Genomic DNA, 17775 nt, shown 5'->3' on the forward strand with positions numbered 1-17775 from the left:
TCAAAACCCCTCACACTAAGCCTGTAGGGTTGCTCCAACCTCTGCCTGATCCACCAGCAATGGCATTCCATATCCACTAATTAAATTTCCTCGTTTCCCCCTTCTGCAGGTAACCACGTCATTATGGTGACAGTAGACTCAATTTCAGAGATGGCACATTTGACTGTTTTAAGAAAACTACCTACAGCAAAAGAATTAGGAAAAATCTTCATACAAGAGAATTTTCGCCTACATGGTCTTCCACAGGTCATTATATCCGACCGAGACCCCCAGTATATATCTAGGTTCAGGAAACACTTTTTCAAAACCATTCAAATTGAGGTAGCGGGGCGTGGCCGAGCAAGATGGCCGATCGGACATAGACCGTATCGGCTCCCGGTCCGAGCGGCATCTCAGGGAAAGTTTTGGCAGCTCCCAGAGCCTGAATTGTCGGAAACAGAGCCTACCTGTGGTGGAAGATATGCGGCATCTGTGAAGTCTGGTCTGCTGTCCCCGGAGTGCCAGCAACAGTTCCTTTCTGTGGCGATCTCTCCCGGAAGGATATTCGGAGAGAAATAAAATGGCGGGCAGAGCTCGGCTGGAATGGGGATCGGCCCGGCTCGCATGAGCAGCGCAGGGCGGTCTGGCCCCAAGCGGATGCACCAGAGAGTGGCAGACAGCAGCGGTAAGCCCTAAGGAGTGCTTTGAGGGGTGGCTGAGCACGGAGGAATTTGCGGCCCTCACTATAATGCATGCCTAACCTTAAGATGGCGGCCGTACTGCCCCCAAATTGCGGTGAATGCTAGGGAATGACTCCCTGCCTCTGCGGAGGAATGCTTGCTTCGCTGGGGGAGCGTGCCTGGAGGGATGAGTGGCGGGGTCTCCTCTTCAAGTACTGCGAGTTTGTGAGCGGCAATACCCGGGAGTGAGTGGATGAACCCCTTGTGCACTTCTACCCCAAGGGAATTCTCAGTCTCCCCGATCATGGCGCCACCCAGTCAGTGATCCCGGGCGAAAGTCTCACCTCTGGCCACCCCCCTGTTTAGCGGCTACACACTCGGCAAGGGGGAGTGCATTCAACTCCTGGTTGTTTCCCCAGTCTAAATTGCAAACCACACGCGGCCTCCTCCATACCCAAAGACCCTCTTTTGGAGTGGCTCCCTCAACTTGATGGGGCATTTTTGATGACACCTCAACACTAACCATTAAGGCCTGCGGTGGGCCAAGGGCAGTGCTACTGCTGTACTGAGGGGAGACCCAGTAGCAGTGTAGTCTTCTGATGCTCCTCCCTCTGTAACACAGTGGGGGCTATACCTGGAGTCCCTATAATATACGGACGGAACTGCGAAGATTTGTGAGGCCTCATCCTTATGCCGCCAAAGAAAGGGACAAGCAAGACGCTCAGCAAATTATCAGGCTTTTTTGCGACTATCGACAAGCGCCCAACGCTACGAGGTGACACGGAAGGGACAACTATGGCTATCACGAAAGCAGACCTGCTGACCATGTTTAAGTTCTTTAAATCTGAATTGCGTACAGAACTTTGTCAGGACATCAAATCTTCCATAGGCGAACTGCGGTCTGACTTGACTGACCATCTGACCTCTCTCCAACACAATGTGGACTCTGGGGGCACTACAGTGTTGGACCTGGAGGCGCAACACCAGGAACAAGGGCAGCACACTACCGAGATGCGCAAAGATGTCCGGGTTCTTAAGGAGCAGTTACACCAGACGCAACTAAAGGCTGAAGATTTGAAGAACCGAGCGCGGGGAGAGAACATACGGGTTAGAGACCTGGAGGAAGGGACGGAAGGGCCAGACCTAGAGGCTTTTATGGACGATCTCTTTGCAGAGATTCTGAGCCCCCAGAAGATAAAGCTTGACAGGGTTCATCGGGTGGGTCCAGCACAGAATGGCGACAAGAGGAGACCCCGCGACATTCTGGCAAAGTTCCACTCCTATAAAGTCAAGGAAGTGGTTCTACAGGCGGCCCGATGGAAGAACTCCATCTCCTTTCAGGATCATTCCTGTACCATATATCAGGATGTCGCACCGTTTACATTGCACGAAGACAACTGTTCAGGCCGGATACCCCCAAATCAGATATCAGTGGACCTACCCGTTTGGGCTCAGTTTTGAATTCCAGTACAAGTGACGCCACATTACTGAGCTAAAGGAGGGGTTAGAGTTCCTAGGCCTCCCCTCCGAGGAAGATGACCCCACTCAAGGCAAAACTGGGGACCCCCCCACAGCTCGCAATCAATCTCCACCTGGGTGACAAGTTTGTGTAGAGGCCGTCGATGATGGATGCTGACTACCCGGAGGCGAAAGTGAGACCTTTCATATGCACCAGCAGTGGATTGCGCAGACCTATGAACATTCTCTAAAGCAGTTGCTGTCTCAGTCGATTCCTATGGCTGCAGTGGTGATGCCGCTGCCTTCCCGTCATCACGAGTCTCCACCCTTGCACTCTTCCTCGTTTTAGGGGTCCTGGCCCTCTACTGAAGATGTGAACTCGTCATAGACTAAGAGGGCTCCATGCGTAAGAACAATGCTGTATCCTTTTTTCAAAATGCGGGTTAGGAGCCCGATATGCTGTTTACCTTTAGTTTTGCCCTGTTTTACAATTCACAACTAATTGACTTACTCCTATTGCAAGGTACTTGCTACATTTTCTCCCTAGATAAGGTCCTATGGGTTGGCCCGACTTTCATTAATACGAAGATGATTCGCAATTGAGAGAGTTGCCAGGATGGGCGTGGACTGGGTCCTTGGGCCTGTTGTCCCCCCTGGTCCATGTGGGGGCGTTTTAGCCCCATGAGAAGACCTAGCAATGGTTCTAGTAATGTTTATTTGTTCATGTTGATTTTTGTCCTTTTGGGGTTTTTGGGGGGGCGGGAGGTATGAGGTGGCAGCTTTTTAATAGGGCTGGGCATAGTTTGCGTAGCGCCACTACGCACACTATGCAGAATTTTGGAAAAAATGTGTGGAAAACGAGGGCATGTCCTGAGGGTCCGTGTGTCCAGGACAGGGGTCCCTCCTGCCTGGACAGACTCCCTGATCCCCCCGGTCTGGTTGGGTAGGAAAACAGGGACCCGCCCCAGGGCCTGTGTTTGGGGGACCCCGTCCTACGGCCTGCCAAGAGTCCATCTGCCCAGGGACAAGGGTCCCTGGTGTAGAGCCCCAGAGATCTGAAAGGCTCCCGGGCAGTCCCCCCCCCAGGCGGCTGGGCCCCAGGAGAGCTTCCGGGCCTCCCCATGCCTGAGGCCCAGAGTGGGGTTTTGGAGCCCCCCTGAGCCCTGTAGCCCCTGAGCCCTGTAGCCCCGGAGCCCCGGAGCCCCGCAGCCCCGGAGCCCCACAGCTCCCAAGCCCCGCAGCCCCGAGCACTGCAGCCCCCGAGCACTGCAGCCCCCGAGCCCTGCAGCCCCCGAGCCCTGCAGCCCCGGAGCCCTGCAGCCCTGAGCCCTGCAGCCCCGGAGCCCTACAAGGGCAGGCGGGGTGGGAGCCCTCCCGTAAAGGCTTGGGTGGGCAACTGGGAGTCCTTTCGATGCCGGCCATCTGGTCGCACCTTCCCCTCGGCCATCTGGTCGTACGCAATGCTTAACAATAGGGCGACCAGATGGCCGGGCTTCCCTGGAAGTCCCGATGAGATGCCATTCACCTCCCCGATCCCAGGGAGGAGTCCAGGAGGTCGGGCGCCTCCGCGCCCTGGGTCCCCTCCGTCACTCTGTGTGCGTGGGTTCCAAGAAAGAGGGGTAGCCTTCCTCCGGATTACTAGTGGCAGGGTGTGCCCGGACACTCCTCCCGGGCTGGCGGTTCTCAGCCGGGGACTAGATGGGCTATGCCTGGGCAACACCTCCCTATGCATCCGGGGCTCCCTCCTCCAGGGCCAACGGCATGGCCGAGTGCCCGGGACGGGCTCCATGGTTCCCGGGCAGTACTCCCCCGGGCGTTGAGGCCCGAGGGCTCCAGTGGTCCTTCCTGTGCCTGAGGCCCAGCCGGGGGTCCCAGAGTCCCTGGGAAGCAGAGACCCTGAGCCCTGCCCTGCGTTAGTAGGCAGGAGCCCTACCGTGAAGGCTCAGTGTTGGAAGCTGGGAGTCCCTTCGGTCCCAGCCATCTGGTCGCACCTTTCCCCTCGGCCATCTGGTCGCACCCAATGCTTTCCAATGAGCCGACCAGATGGCTGAACTTCCCTGGAAGTCCCGATGAGGTGCCACTTGCCTCACCTATCCCAGCGGGGGCTCCAGGAAGTCGGGCGCATCCACGTCCTGGGTCCCCTCCGTCACTCTCTGCGCGCGGGTTCCGAAAAAGAGGGGTAGCCTTCCTCCGGATAACTAGGGGCAGGGTATGCTCGGACACTCCTCCCGGGGTGGCGGTTCTCTGCCGGGGACCAGATGGGCTATGTCTGGGCAAAACCTCCCTAGGCATCCTGGGCTCCCTCCTCCAGGTCCATCGGCATGGTCGAGTGCCTGGGACGGGCTCCATGGGTCCCGGGCAGTCCCCCCCCGGGCGTGAGAGCTACGGTGGTCCTCCCTGTGCCTGCGGCCCAGCCGGGGTCCTAGAGTCCCCGGGTAGCAGAGCTCCTGAGCCCTGCCCAGCGTGGGCAGGCCGGAGCCCTACCACAAAGGCTCGGTATTGGAAGCTGGGAGTCCCTTCGGTCTCGGCCATCTGGTCGCGCCTTTCCCCTCGGCCATCTTGTCGCACCCAATGCTTTCCAATGAGGTGACCAGATGGCTGAACTTCTCTGGAAGTCCCGATGAGGGGCCACTTGCCACCCCGATCCCCGCGAGGGTTCCAGGAGGTAGGGCGCATCTGCGCCCTGAGGCACCCACCGTCACTCGGTGTGTGCGAGTTCCAAGAAAGAGGGGTAGCCTTCCTCCAGATTACTAGGGGCAGGGTATGCCCGGACACTCCTCCCGGGCTGGCGGTTCTCTGCCAGGGACCAGATGGGCTGTGCTTGGGCAACACCTTCCTAGGCATCCGGGGCTTCCTCCTCCAGGGCGAACGTCATGGCAGATTGCCCGGGACGGGCTCCATGGGTCCAGGGCAGTTCTCCCCCGGGCGTCCGGGCCCAAGTGCTCTAGTGGTCCTCCCCGTGCCTAAGGCCCAGCTGGGGTCCCCGAGCCCTGCCCTGCGTGGGCATGCAGGAGACCTACCGCGAAGGCTCGGGGTGGGCAGTTGGGAGTCCTTTCGATACCGGCCATCTGGTCGCACCTTTCCCCTCGGCCATCTGGTCGCACGCAATGCTTTCCAATGGGGCGACCAGATGGTCGGGCTTCCCTGGAAGTCCCGATGAGGTGCCATTCGCCTCCCCGATCCGAGCCAGGGCTCACGGAGGTTGGGCACGTTCACGGCTAGGGTCCCCTGAGCTTCGTGGTACGCACAGGTCCCCAGAAAGAGGGGTAGCCTTTTCCGGATTACTAGGGACAAGGTACTCTGGGACCCCTCTCCCCCTAGCGGTACTCAGTCGGATGGGCAGGATGCCGCCCCAGCCCTGGGTCTGACCCTGGCGCGTGGCAGGATGCCCATGGATGGGGTCCGGTGGGCCTGGGGAGACTCCCCTGATGGGCTGGGTCCAGGGCCCCGGGGAGGGTGGCCTCCCCACACCGGGCTCTGTCCTGGGTCCTGCCGCATGGCAGGGTGCCCGGCACGGGGTCCGGAGGGCCCGGGGAGGCGACCCTGCGCCTCCAGGCCTGGGAGCCCCGGCTGGGTCCAGGGGCCCGGCCGGGCCCCGGGTCGGGTGCTCAGGCCCTGGGCCCTGTCCCCCAGCCTGCCGCACTTCCAAAGGCCCGGGATGGGGTTTTGTTGCGCCTGGGGAGCCTCCCCTTGCTTGGTTGGGTTCAGGAGCTCTATCCGGGGCCCCTGAGGGCCCCGGGGGAGGGTGGCCTCCCCACCCTGGGCTCTGTCCTGGGTCCTGCCACATGGCAGGGTGCCCGGGACACGGTCCGGAGGGCCCGGGGAGGCGTCCCTGTGCCTCGGGCCTGGAAGCCATGGCTGGGTCCAGGGGCCCAGCTGGGCCCCGGGCCGGGTGCTCGGGCCCTGGGCCCTATTCACAGGGCTGCTGCTCCACCAAGGGCCCAGGACAGGAGTCCATCGATCCTGTGCAGGCCTCCCCTGCTTGTCAAGGTGTCCGTGGGCCCCGGGTCGGAGGGCCTGTCGGGTCGCCATTGCAGCCTCCATGGCTGGGGCCCAGCTGGTGCCCTGGGCCTCCGGTCTGCCATGCACCGGCGCCCGCTTACTCCTTCGTTGGGGCACAGGGTGTCCAGATGGCTTCCCTTTCCTCCCCGGCCATCTGGTCACCTGATCCCCTCGACCATCTGGTCACCCGCAATGCTTTCCTATGGGGCGACCAGTTGGCCGAACTTCCCTGGAAGTCTCAATGAGGTGCCATTTGCCTCCCGGATCCCATGCGAGGGCTCCAGGAGGTCGTGTACTTTTGCACCTTGGGTCCCCTCTGTCACCTCGTGTACACGGATTACAAGAAAGGGGGGTCATTTTCCTCCGGATTACTAGGGAGAGGGTCAGTCAGCCCTCCGTGAGTTCCGGCGATTCTGAATCAGGGGAAAGCAGGACCCGGCCCCACCCACCAGGGCCCCCAGGGGCCCGGGTACGCACCTGAGTCTCGGGCCCCTTTGCGATGGTCTTTTTTCTCTGAGCCTGCTTGCCCCGGCATCAGGCAGGCAGGGGATACTAAGCCATCAAACCCCCTGCACAGGTTGGCCTGCCAGGGGATGCCCCTTCTGTACTCTGATCGATTGGGCACTCTCGGTCCGTTTAGGGATAGAATGCTTGGCCAGCCTCAGCTGTTGTTTCAGGCAAAGAGCTTTCACCCCGCATGGACCGTCCGACTCTAAGGAGGGTCTGCCGCATGGCGGTAGGTCATTCACCCTACCCAGCAGAGCGAAGGCCGAGTGGCCCTGGTAGTTTGTGCCCCCCAGTGGTCTGACCCGAGCGGAAGGGGTCGGGTGGCGCCAGGTTCTCGGATGCTGCCTGGCCGGTAGGTCTGTGGTCCCTGTGCGCCACGCCGTCAACCCTCTCTGCCCAGCATGGTTCCCTAGCAGCTCGAAACAATCGTTCTGAGTGGTTCCGTCGCCACCAGGCCCCAGCACCCCTGCCTCTCGTTTAGGCTGCGCCTCTGCCTGCCTATCCCTTCCGGGGGAGACGGCTGGGCCCGCGGTGCCCATGCGACCGCACCGCTCCACACCCCTCCAGCGAGCCCTCCCGCCCAGGCGGGTGGGCTCCTTCCCCAGGCATATTTACAACAAGGGGTGGTGAGGGACAGAGTCTCTGAATTAAGCAGAAAGCTCTCACCCAGTCAAGAGATCAGGGCTAGATCCAACACCGTTTTTTAGCTCACTGCACCATCCCAGTTTCAGAACCTGGCTGTATGCAAATTAGTCTGTTCCTGTCCCAGTGCATGATGGGAACAGGGCAAACCAAACTACAAAAGCCAATTCTTACACTGGGAAGGAAACAAGCTCCCGGGGACCGGTTTCTGGCATTACAGCCGTCTTCGGCCCGGTTTGCTTGAATCCTGATGGTGCAATGAGCAAGGGTCTCACATCTGAGAATACCCTTCCACGCTTAGGGTGGACAAAAATATTTACAACAAGGGGTGGTGAGGGACAGAGTCTCTGAATTAAGCAGAAAGCTCTCACCCAGTCAAGAGATCAGGGCTAGATCCAACACCGTTTTTTAGCTCACTGCACCATCCCAGTTTCAGAACCTGGCTGTATGCAAATTAGTCTGTTCCTGTCCCAGTGCATGATGGGAACAGGGCAAACCAAACTACAAAAGCCAATTCTTACACTGGGAAGGAAACAAGCCGGGCCGAAGAAGGCTGAAAAGGCTGAAATGCCAGAAACCGGTCCCCGGTAGCTTGTCTCCTTTCTGGTGAAGAATTGGCTTGGTAGTTTAGTCTGCCCTGTTCCCATGATGCACTGGGCCAGGGACAGACTGATTTGCATATAGCCAGGTTCTGAGCTGGGATGGGGCAGTGAGATAAATAACGGTGATGGATCAAGCCCTGATCTTTGGACTGGGTAAGAGTGGTCTGTTTAACTCAGACACTCTGTTCATCACCACCCCCTTTTTGTAAATCCTTCCCCAGGCAGGCTCCCGAGAGATGGAGGGTTACGCGAAGGTTGCCGGTCGGGGAGATGGGCATGCGGTCCCCACCCCGTCATCAGGTGTGGCTACCTGGTTGATCCTGCCAGTAGCATATGCTTGTCTCAAAGATTAAGCTATGCACGTATAAGTACACACCGCCGGTACAGTGAAACTGTGAATGGCTCATTAAATCAGTTATGGTTCCTTTGATCGCTCCATCTGTTACTTGGATAACTGTGGTAATTCTAGAGCTAATACATGCCGACGAGCGCTGACCTCCCGGGATGCGGGCATTTATCAGACCAAGACCAATCTGGGCTCGCCCGGCCGTTTTGGTGACTCTAGATAACCTCGGGCCGATCGCACGTCCCCTTGACGGCGACTATACATTCGGATGTCTGCCCTATAACTTTTGATGGTACTTTCTGTGCCTACCATGACCACGGGTAACAGGGAATCAAGGTTCGATTCCGGAGAGGGAGCCTGGGAAATGGCTACCACATCCAAGGAAGGCAGCAGGCGCGCAAATTACCCACTCCCGACTCGGGGAGGTAGTGACGAAAAATAACAATACAGGACTCTTTCGAGGCCCTATAATTGGAATGAGTACACTTTAACAGCCAGATTCATCAAGCGAAATTCTCTCGCAAAAGGACCAGATTCTGAGAATCTGGCCCTTTGCGAGTGCAATTTTTGCATTTGGGATTCATCATCCCAAATGCAAAAATTGCTAATAAAGAATTCGCAAATTTGCGAGGATTAGCATTTAGGGAATCTCTATTAGAGATTCCTTAAATGCTATTCATGAAACATTTAAAAATTGCGAATTCGCAATTTAGGAGTGCTATTTACCACGAAGTCAAACCTTGTGGTAAATAGCGAAAACGTAGAAAAAATGCATCTAAATGCATTTTTCTAAGTTGCATGTTGACATGTGTGTGCACAACATCAGTGTAAATTCACATTTCAGGGGTGCTACAGGGTGTCCTTTGGACACCCCTGGCACCCTTGAAATCGCATCCTTATTTTCGATTAGCAAATTGCTAATCGCAAATAAGGATTGACTCCCCATTCATTCCTATGGGCATTTACGCCCATAGGAATGAATGGGGAGTTATTCCTTATTTACGATTAGCAATTTGCTAATCGCAAATAAGGAGGCTGTAGGAATCGCAATTTATTTTACGATTTCTACATGAATCCCGATTTGCAAGTCCTTAATAGCGATTTCTTAATAATCGCTATGAAGGACTCGCAAATCGGGACTTTGATGAATCTAGCTGTAAATTCTTTAACGAGGATCCATTGGAGGGTAAGTCTGGTGCCAGTAGCCGCGGTAATTCCAGCTCCAAAAGCGTATTTTAAAGTTGCTGCAGTTAAAAAGCTCGTAGTTGGATCTTGGGATCGAGCTGGCGGTCCGCCGCGAGGTGAGCTACTGCCTGTCCCAGCCCCTGCCTCTCAGCGCCCCCTTGATGCTCTTGACTGATTGTCCTGGGGGTCCGAAGCGTTTACTTTGAAAAAATTAGAGTGTTCAAAGCAGGCCGGTCGCCTGAATACTTCAGCTAGGAATAATGGAATAGGACTCCAGTTCTATTTTGTTAATTTTCGGAACTGGGGCCATGATTAAGACGGATGGCTGGGGGCATTCGTATTGTGCCGCTAGAGGTGAAATTCTTGGACCGGCGCAAGATGAACCAAAGCGAAAGCATTTGCCAAGAATGTTTTCATTAATCAAGAACGAAAGTCGGAGGTTCGAAGAATATCAGATACCGTCGTAGATCCGACCATAAACGATGCCGACTAGCGATCTGGCGGCGTTATTCCCATGACCTGCTGAGCAACGTCCGGGAAACCAAAATCTTTGAGTTTCGGGGGGAGTATGGTTGCAAAGCTGAAACTTAAAGGAATTGATGGAAGGGCACCACCAGGAGTGGAGCCTGCAGCTTAATTTGACTCAACATGCGAAACCTCACCCTGCCCGGACACGGAAAGGATTGACAGATTGATAGCTCTTTCTCGGTTCTGTGGGTGGTGGCACATGGCCGTTCTTAGTTGGTGGAGCGATTTGTCTGGTTAATTCTGATAACAAACTAGACTCCTCCATGCTAACTAGTTACGCGACCCCCAGCGTCCTGTCCAACTTCTTAGAGGGACAACACTGAACGGATCAGCGTGTGTCTACCCTTCACCGACAGGTGCGGGTAACCCGCTGAATCCTGTTTGTGATAGGGATTGGGGTTGCAATTATTTCCCATGAACAAGGAATTCCCAGTAAGTGCGGGTCATAAGCTCGCGTTGATTAAGTCCCTACCCTTTGTATACACCGCCCGTCGCTACTACCGATTGGATGGTTTAGTGAGGTCCTCGGATCGGCCCCACCGGGGTCGGCAATGGCCCTGGCAGAGGGCCAAGAAGATGATCAAACTTGACTATCCAGAGGAAGTAAAAGTCGTAACAAGGTTTCTGTAGGTGAACCTGCGGAAGGATCATTAGCGGCGGAGCGGCCCGAGTGACCGATGGTGCCAGCCTGAAGCCCTCGTCCGCCTCCTGAAAGCACACACCTTACGCACAGGGCCCGGCCCTGCCATGGTGCACCCCGGCTGGCGGAATGGTCCGCCGCCACAAGGGGTGCTTGGGTGAGGACCAGGACTTCAGAGGGCCTCTTCCCCCCTGGGGAGGGCCTGACCGACGTGTGAGGGGCTGGGGATGGTGGCAGTCCCTGTCCCCTCTTCCTCTACAAGGCAGAACCCAAGTTCACCCGCACGACATCCACTCGGGTGGGGGGAAACCGAATGGCAGTGCATCCCCGAGCTGGTACAACCCCTCCCTTGAAAGGCCCTGGCGCCGGCTGGGCCCTTCCACGCTCGAGTCCCGGTCCGGCCCGACCGGGTTCCAGGCTAGCAGGGAGTGGCCTTTCTCGCGCAGCAGGGTGGCCTGGAAGAGAAGGGGCCAAGGGCCTGTGAGGGGACCTTGGCTCCTCTCGGTAGGAGGCGTGTGGGTTGGGGAGCCACCTGGCTCTTCCCTACCAGTGCATCTGACCCAGGTGAGGATGGTGGTGGGCTAATTACCAGCCTGCCGGCATGGCTCGGGGCCTCCTGGCGACGGACGGCTGACGTGCAGGTGGAGCGACCCTCCCTCATTGCCAAGTACCCAGTACCCGGTTTGACCCGGTCCCGTGCGGCCGGGCCGAGGGATTTGAAGACTTGTGTAGTCCCTCCCGGTGTGCCCGGGACGGGCCTGCGGCTGTGGGGCTGCCTGCTCCTGTCACACTGGGAGCCCCCTTCCTTACCTGTGGGTGGGGGACTCCCAGGCCGAGTGCCTGGCAATGTATTTTTCTCACAATGGTGCAGTCTGACTCACGGGGTGCCTGGGCCATCTTGCCACATGGGTGGCGGACGGATGGCCTCGCCTTCCTCCCCTTCCTCTCCTGCACCCGCAGGTGGGTGAACATTTTCAAAAAGTTGCCTGTGACTCTTGGCGGTGAGGGGGCCCAAGTCCTTCTGATCGAGGCTCACCCCGCAGACGGTGTCGGGTTGCTTGGGAATGCAGCCCAAAGCAGGTGGTAAACTCCATTTAAGGCTAAATACGGGCACAAGACCGATAGCCAACAGGTACCATAAGGGAAAGTCGAAAAGAACTTTGAAGAGAGAGTTCAAGAGGGCGTGAAACCGTCGAGAGGTAAACTGGTGGGGTCGGTGCAGTCCGCCCGGAGGATTCAACACGGCGAGAAGGTTGGTGGCCCGGGAGTTCCGGATCCCCTCCGTGGGACTGGGGCCTGGGCCCTACCCGGACCCTGTAGGGCGCATTTACTCCACGGCTTCGGGGTGGCAGGTGGCCCTCCGCTCAGGCAGAGGATGTTACAGCCCCCCTGGCAGCAGCTTTTCTGTGTCCACGGGGTCAAGGGAGATTCGACTGCCTCTGTGACCTCCCCCGGGCACCCGTCCCCGGCCGCCCCTCGGGGCGCACTGGGCCGGTTGAAGGGGGGACGGGGCTCCCGGCGCGACTGTTGACTGGGGCGGACTGTTCTCAGTGCGCCATGACCGTGTCACGCCGCCGGGCTGGGAGGCCCACACCGGGCGCCAGGGGTCTGCGGCGATGTCGGTTACCCACCGACCCGTCTTGAAACACGGACCAAGGAGTCTAACACGTGCACGAGTCGGAGGGCCGAGCAAAACCCTGTGGCGCAATGAAGGTGAGGGCCGGCGCGCGCCAGCTGAGGTGGGATCCCGCCGCGCTTTCAGCGGCGGGCTCACCACCGGCCTGTCTCGCCCGCTCTGTCAGGGAGGTAGAGTATGAGCATGCGTGATAGGACCTGAAGGATGGTGAACTATGCCAGGGCAGGGCGAAGCCAGAGGAAACTCTGGTGGAGGTCCGTAGCGGTCCTGACGTGCAAATCGGTCGTCCGACCTGGGTATAGGGGTGAAAGACTAATCGAACCATCTGGTAGCTGGTTCCATCCAAAGTTTCCCTCAGGATAGCTGGTGCTCGGAGTCCCCAGTTTTATCTGGTAAAGCGAATGATTAGAGGTCTTGGGGCCGAAACGATCTCAATCTATTCTCAAACTTTAAATGGGTAAGAAGCCCGGCTCGCTGGTGTGGAGCCGGGCATGGAATGCGAGTGCCTAGTGGGCCACTTTTGGTAAGCAGAACTGGCGCTGCGGGATGAACCGAGCGCCGGGTTAAGGTGCCCGAAGCCGACGCTCATCAGACCCCAGAAAAGGTGTTGGTTGATATAGACAGCAGGACGGTGGCCATGGAAGTAGTAATCCGCTAAGGAGTGCGTAACAACTCACCTGCCGAATCAACTAGCCCTGAAAATGGATGGCACTGGAGCGTCGGGCCTATACCCAGCCGTCGTCGGTGCTGAAAGCCACGACGGCTAAGCTGCAATGAGTAGGAGGGCTGCTGTGGTGAGCACAGAAGCCCGGGACGAGGCCCCGGGTGGAGCTGACGCAGGTGCAGATCTTGGTGGTAGTAATAATAATAATAATAATAATCTTTATTCGGAGTTTCAAGTTTGAAATCCATAAAAGCAGTAATAATATACAATAAAACAGTCATATCAAAAGGTACAAAGTGATTACATATATAACAAGTAAATTCCACATCTGAGTTATAAAAGCATTAATTTGTTTAAGGGAATTACCTTTAAAGATTTTTTTCTGTGTCTATGTATACACTTCAAAAAGTTAAGAACATGGTAACAAGCAAGTTCAGTATCCAAGAGCTGCAAACACAGCATGGCAGGGCGACATTGCCTGAGACCCCAAGATTTTAGTAAGGTCAATAGCCAAACTTTACGATGTTCATGGTAAAACTTGCAAAACAAGACAGTATGTAAAGTTGTCTGTGTTGACTTCTCGTCACAGGGGCATAGGGGTGGATTCGGATCCCAAACGTTTGCTGTTGGAAAGGCCACCAGTCTATGAAATACATTTAATCGGAACCTTGTCAGAAGGTAGCGATCAAACAGGCCAAGATTAAGCCTTAGATAGGGCTGAATTAAGAGTGTAGATTGGACCATTACAGCGTGTTGGACAGACGGTTTGCCTGCTTCCGATTGCAATCTCAGGTTTTCCAAATGTCCCAGGGCTAGTTCTTTTAGTTGTTTCTTTGTGAGTTCAGTGATTTTTTCAGGATTCAGATAGTATTGCTCTGCCCCAAGGTCAATGAAAAAGTTTCTGATATAGGCTAACCACTTAATTTTTAAGGCATGGTCCAATGTCATAGCGTCCGCCACTATCATCTTGGTGAGATCATTTTTCTCCGAGGTCCAGATACGGCGCCATAAGAGTAGCGGTTGTATTTTTGCAAGGTCCTCAATGTATGGAACACCTAATTCAAGTGGCAGGCATAGGTTGAGGATCGCTTTGGGGCCATCAACAAGAACCTTAGAAAGTTATTTTCTGCTATTTGCAGGGAGGTTACATCCGTGTGACCCCATAAGCCTGCTCCATATAGGGCTGTCGATTGGCATTTGGCCTTATATATCGTTAACAATTCCTCAGGCGGTCGTTTTCCCAGTTTTTGTGTGAATGTCACCAATGCTGCTAGCGCTCTTTTAAAGCAGTATCTCCTCGCTTCCACAGCCTTTTTCCAGGACAGTTTATTATCTATTGTGATTCCCAGGTAGCAATATTCATTTGCAGAGTCTATTTTTTGGTTATTAAGGGTGATGTTTTTCAGATGTTTTCTCCCTGTACCTGCCGACATCACAAAAGTCTTTTTCACATTTATGTGAAGGTCTAGGGTACCCATGTACTGGGAGTACCTATTAAGAGTATTCTGAAGTTCATGGGGAGTCCGTGCCAGGAGGACAGCGTCGTCCGCATAGAGCAGAGCGGGGATCGGGCGATGTTCTGCCTGTGGGAGGTACCGGGCACCTCTCAGGAGCTCAACCTCCAGGTTGTTAGTATAGAGGGAGAAGAGGAAAGGTGCCAGGACACATCCTTGTCTGACCCCGCGCTCCACTCTAAAAGACGCTGTCAACTCTCCTTTTGTACCAAAACGGACTCTGGCAGAGGGCTTTGAGTACATTTCCCTTAAAAAGTTCAGGAGTGGCGGATCTACCCCCATTTGGGCTAGGAGGGACCACAATTTGGTATGAGAAACACAGTCAAATGCCGCGGACAAGTCCACGTAGATCATATATAATTTATCTTTCTTGGCGTGTATATATTTCCCAATAATTAGAGAGAGGTTTAGGGCTTGCTCCACAGTTCCAAAGCCTTCTCTGAAGCCAAATTGTAGGTCAGACAGTATGCCTCTCTCCTCCACCCAGTCCTGCAATCGCTCCAGGATCACCCTACCTGCCAGCTTGCCCAGTGAGTCCAACAGGGATATTGGGCGGTAGCAAGCAGGGTCCTGGCGGTTTCCCTTCTTAAATATTGGTACCATGATGGACCCTGTCCAAGACTCCAGGATTCCTTTCTTTGCCGCTGCCGTGCACACCCTAGTAATAATCGGGGCCCAAAGGTCTGGTTTATGTTTGAAAAAATCAACCGGGACTCCATCCGGGCCTGGTGCTTTTCCATTTTTGCTTGTTTTTAGGGCCAGAAGGATCTCGGGGATGTCAAAGTCTATTTGAATGGGGTAAGGCGGAGCTTTTAGGTTCTCGTGGTCATTTTCTTGTTCAAAGGATGGTTTTTGAAAGATTTATAGGGCTTGCTTTAAGTCCGCTTTTCTCTTTTTCCTGATTATATGATATTCCTTTCTTAAGGCGGATATAATATGGGGGTCTCTTTCATCTTTGTTTAGTGCTAGTTTGAGCTTTGAGTGGGCCTGAGTACATTCTTGATTGAACCATCCCTTCGGCCGGCGTGGTCCAGCTTTATGTTTTGCTGTAAGTAAGGACTGTATTTTTTCCATGATTTGTGCGAAGCTATTAAGAAGTTCCTCATCTTCTGTGAGTATGTATAAGCATTTCTTAATTTGGGGGTATGCTGATTTTATCAAGTCTTTAGTGATTTCCTCTGGGTTTATCTTCCCCCATTTTATTGAGTACCCGTTCAATTGGCCCAGGTTTATATTTTCTTGGGACAGTGCACTAGCTATCGCCGTAGGGAGAGACTGTTGGTGATTTATATACAGTTCCATTTTGAGAATAGCATGGTCACTTTGGCTGTTGGGTATGACTTCAAAGCTGTTTACTCTGGGTTATAGACTAGCTGATATTATAATGTAATCAACCGTGGTACTAAACCCTCTTCCTATATAGGTTGATTCTAGTAAGCTAGTTCTGGGATCCGGTGTGTTTGCTATTTGGAGGTCAAGATCTGATAGGAGATCGTTCATTATTCCTCCCGTGTTGTTATGAAAAAAGTGGGTTAGAAAAAGACCTTCCTCTGTGGCCATAATGGGACATTTTTTTTCTGGTTGCGTACATTGATGTAGATTAAAATCTCCTGCCCATATTATGGATGATCCACCCCTTGCTCCCTGTTTCTGTCTAAGGGTAGATAGTTTTTCATGAAGGTGGGCCAGAACTCTCTGGAGCTGTGTTTCCGCAAGGTTATTATAGAAGTTAATGAGGACTATAAACTCATTTTTGGGTAGAGCAAGACCAATGATCTGGAAATTAGAATCCAGTTCGATGACACTTATTTTGATATTCTGAATGGTATTGGCTATATATATGTTTAGTCCTCCCTTTGGTCTACCCTTTTTCCCCACCAGCGCAGGGGAAAAGAACGTCCTGTACCCCTGTAAATGAAGTTCTGATTGTGACCATGTCTCCAGCAGGCAGAGTATTTGTTGTCTATGTACGTGGTGCATGATGGTCCCATCCTCCAGCTTTGGTCGCAATCCCGCGATGTTCCAGGAGATCACGCTCAGGGCTGGAGGATTATCTTTAAATGCATTTTCTATTTGTGGATTAGTGTGGATAAGTGAATGTTCAGGGATTATGGTATTGTCTGGGATTTGTGGGGTGTCTAGGGTTTTAGGTGTCTGTTCTTCTGGCTGTGGTGGTCAGTCGACACACTCTAAACCACTATACATATTGGTTAGTGGTAGTTCATTCCATCCGTCCCAGTGTGGGGGTTCTCTGTATTTTCTCCAGTGTTCTTGCCCTCTCCATTCATCCCTTTCTTTACCTCGATACCGAGGGCCTACTGTGTACCATGGTCCCTCTAATTGAGAGGGGCCATCCTGAAAAGTTGGTGGGTAAAAGAAAGACAAACGTTTTATTCTTACCCCCCCCCGGTTAAAGTTTGGTCCTCTCCTGCACAGATGTATTCTACTATTCTGGGGTCCTCAAAGGTAATTAGGACGCAGTCCCCCTTTATCGATTTTTTACCGTGACCGACCCAAGGGGCTCTTCTAACCATCAGGATTCTAGTAGAACAGTAGGGAGGTGGAGGAGGACGATTAATGGTAAGCCAGTGTTGTATCTTGTTTTTTAACGACCAGTTTGGTTCATGTTTCTGGTCTGTCAGCTCTGGTACACCGGTCAATATAGCGACAAAGGGACTCGCTTCTGGTGGGAGTGTTACTGGACGTATTACTGGTCGTGTTTCGACATGTTGTTGTCTTTCCCTCGGTTGATGTGTTTGGGGTTGTTTAGTTGATGGTTGATTATTTTTAGCCGTGGGAGTGCTATTACAGGGAGTGCTGTTTTTTCCTTGTGGGATTGATGGGGCTGATATAGCTGACGCTTTATTCTTACTAGATATTGTAGCTGGTGGTTTCGGGGCTGTAGTGGGTACAGGTGTCGAGTTGGTTGCTTGGGCTACAGGGATTATATTTGCCGGTTTTTGCGCCCCTGGTTTTTGTGGTTTTTGTGGAACTTGTGCATGATTTGGGGCGGGATTAGCTTTGATTGTCGCTGTAAATTCGGTTACAGCTTTTTCCAGTTTTATCAGAGTCTTTTGGATTGGTGAAAGAGATTTATGTAGAAATTGTCTAAATTGTATTCATAGTCAGTTTCATTTATTTCACTTGTTGGGGGGCCTTCAGATACTATCACTAAATCCGTGGTGGGTGAGGCATCATGATGTATACTCACAGTGTGCCTGCTCTGGTTTCCCAGCAGGGGGGGACTAAGTGTATTTTCTTTTCCCTCCGTGGCGGTTGGGGTTTGTTTTCTCGTTGGTGTTTTATTTGTCGCTACCTGATTCTTTTTCTTTTTTATGGCTCCCTCCCTCCTCCCTCTTGCCTGTCTTACCTCTTCTGGTGTAGGGTGTGGG

The 17775-nt window shown here is 54.0% G+C and overlaps 3 pseudogenes across 1 annotated transcript in view; all 3 read left to right on the forward strand.

The window, feature by feature from the left end:
• The window catches only part of LOC144764067 (uncharacterized), a 71195-nt pseudogene that overhangs the window by 29726 nt on the left and 23694 nt on the right, over positions 1-17775 (forward strand). The window lies entirely within an intron of this gene.
• On the forward strand, positions 8178-10582 carry LOC144765516 (18S ribosomal RNA; annotated as a pseudogene).
• On the forward strand, positions 11518-13279 carry LOC144765633 (28S ribosomal RNA; annotated as a pseudogene).

This window comes from Lissotriton helveticus, chromosome 6, assembly GCF_964261635.1.
Source record: "Lissotriton helveticus chromosome 6, aLisHel1.1, whole genome shotgun sequence".
In the NCBI taxonomy this organism is placed as follows: domain Eukaryota; kingdom Metazoa; phylum Chordata; class Amphibia; order Caudata; family Salamandridae; genus Lissotriton; species Lissotriton helveticus.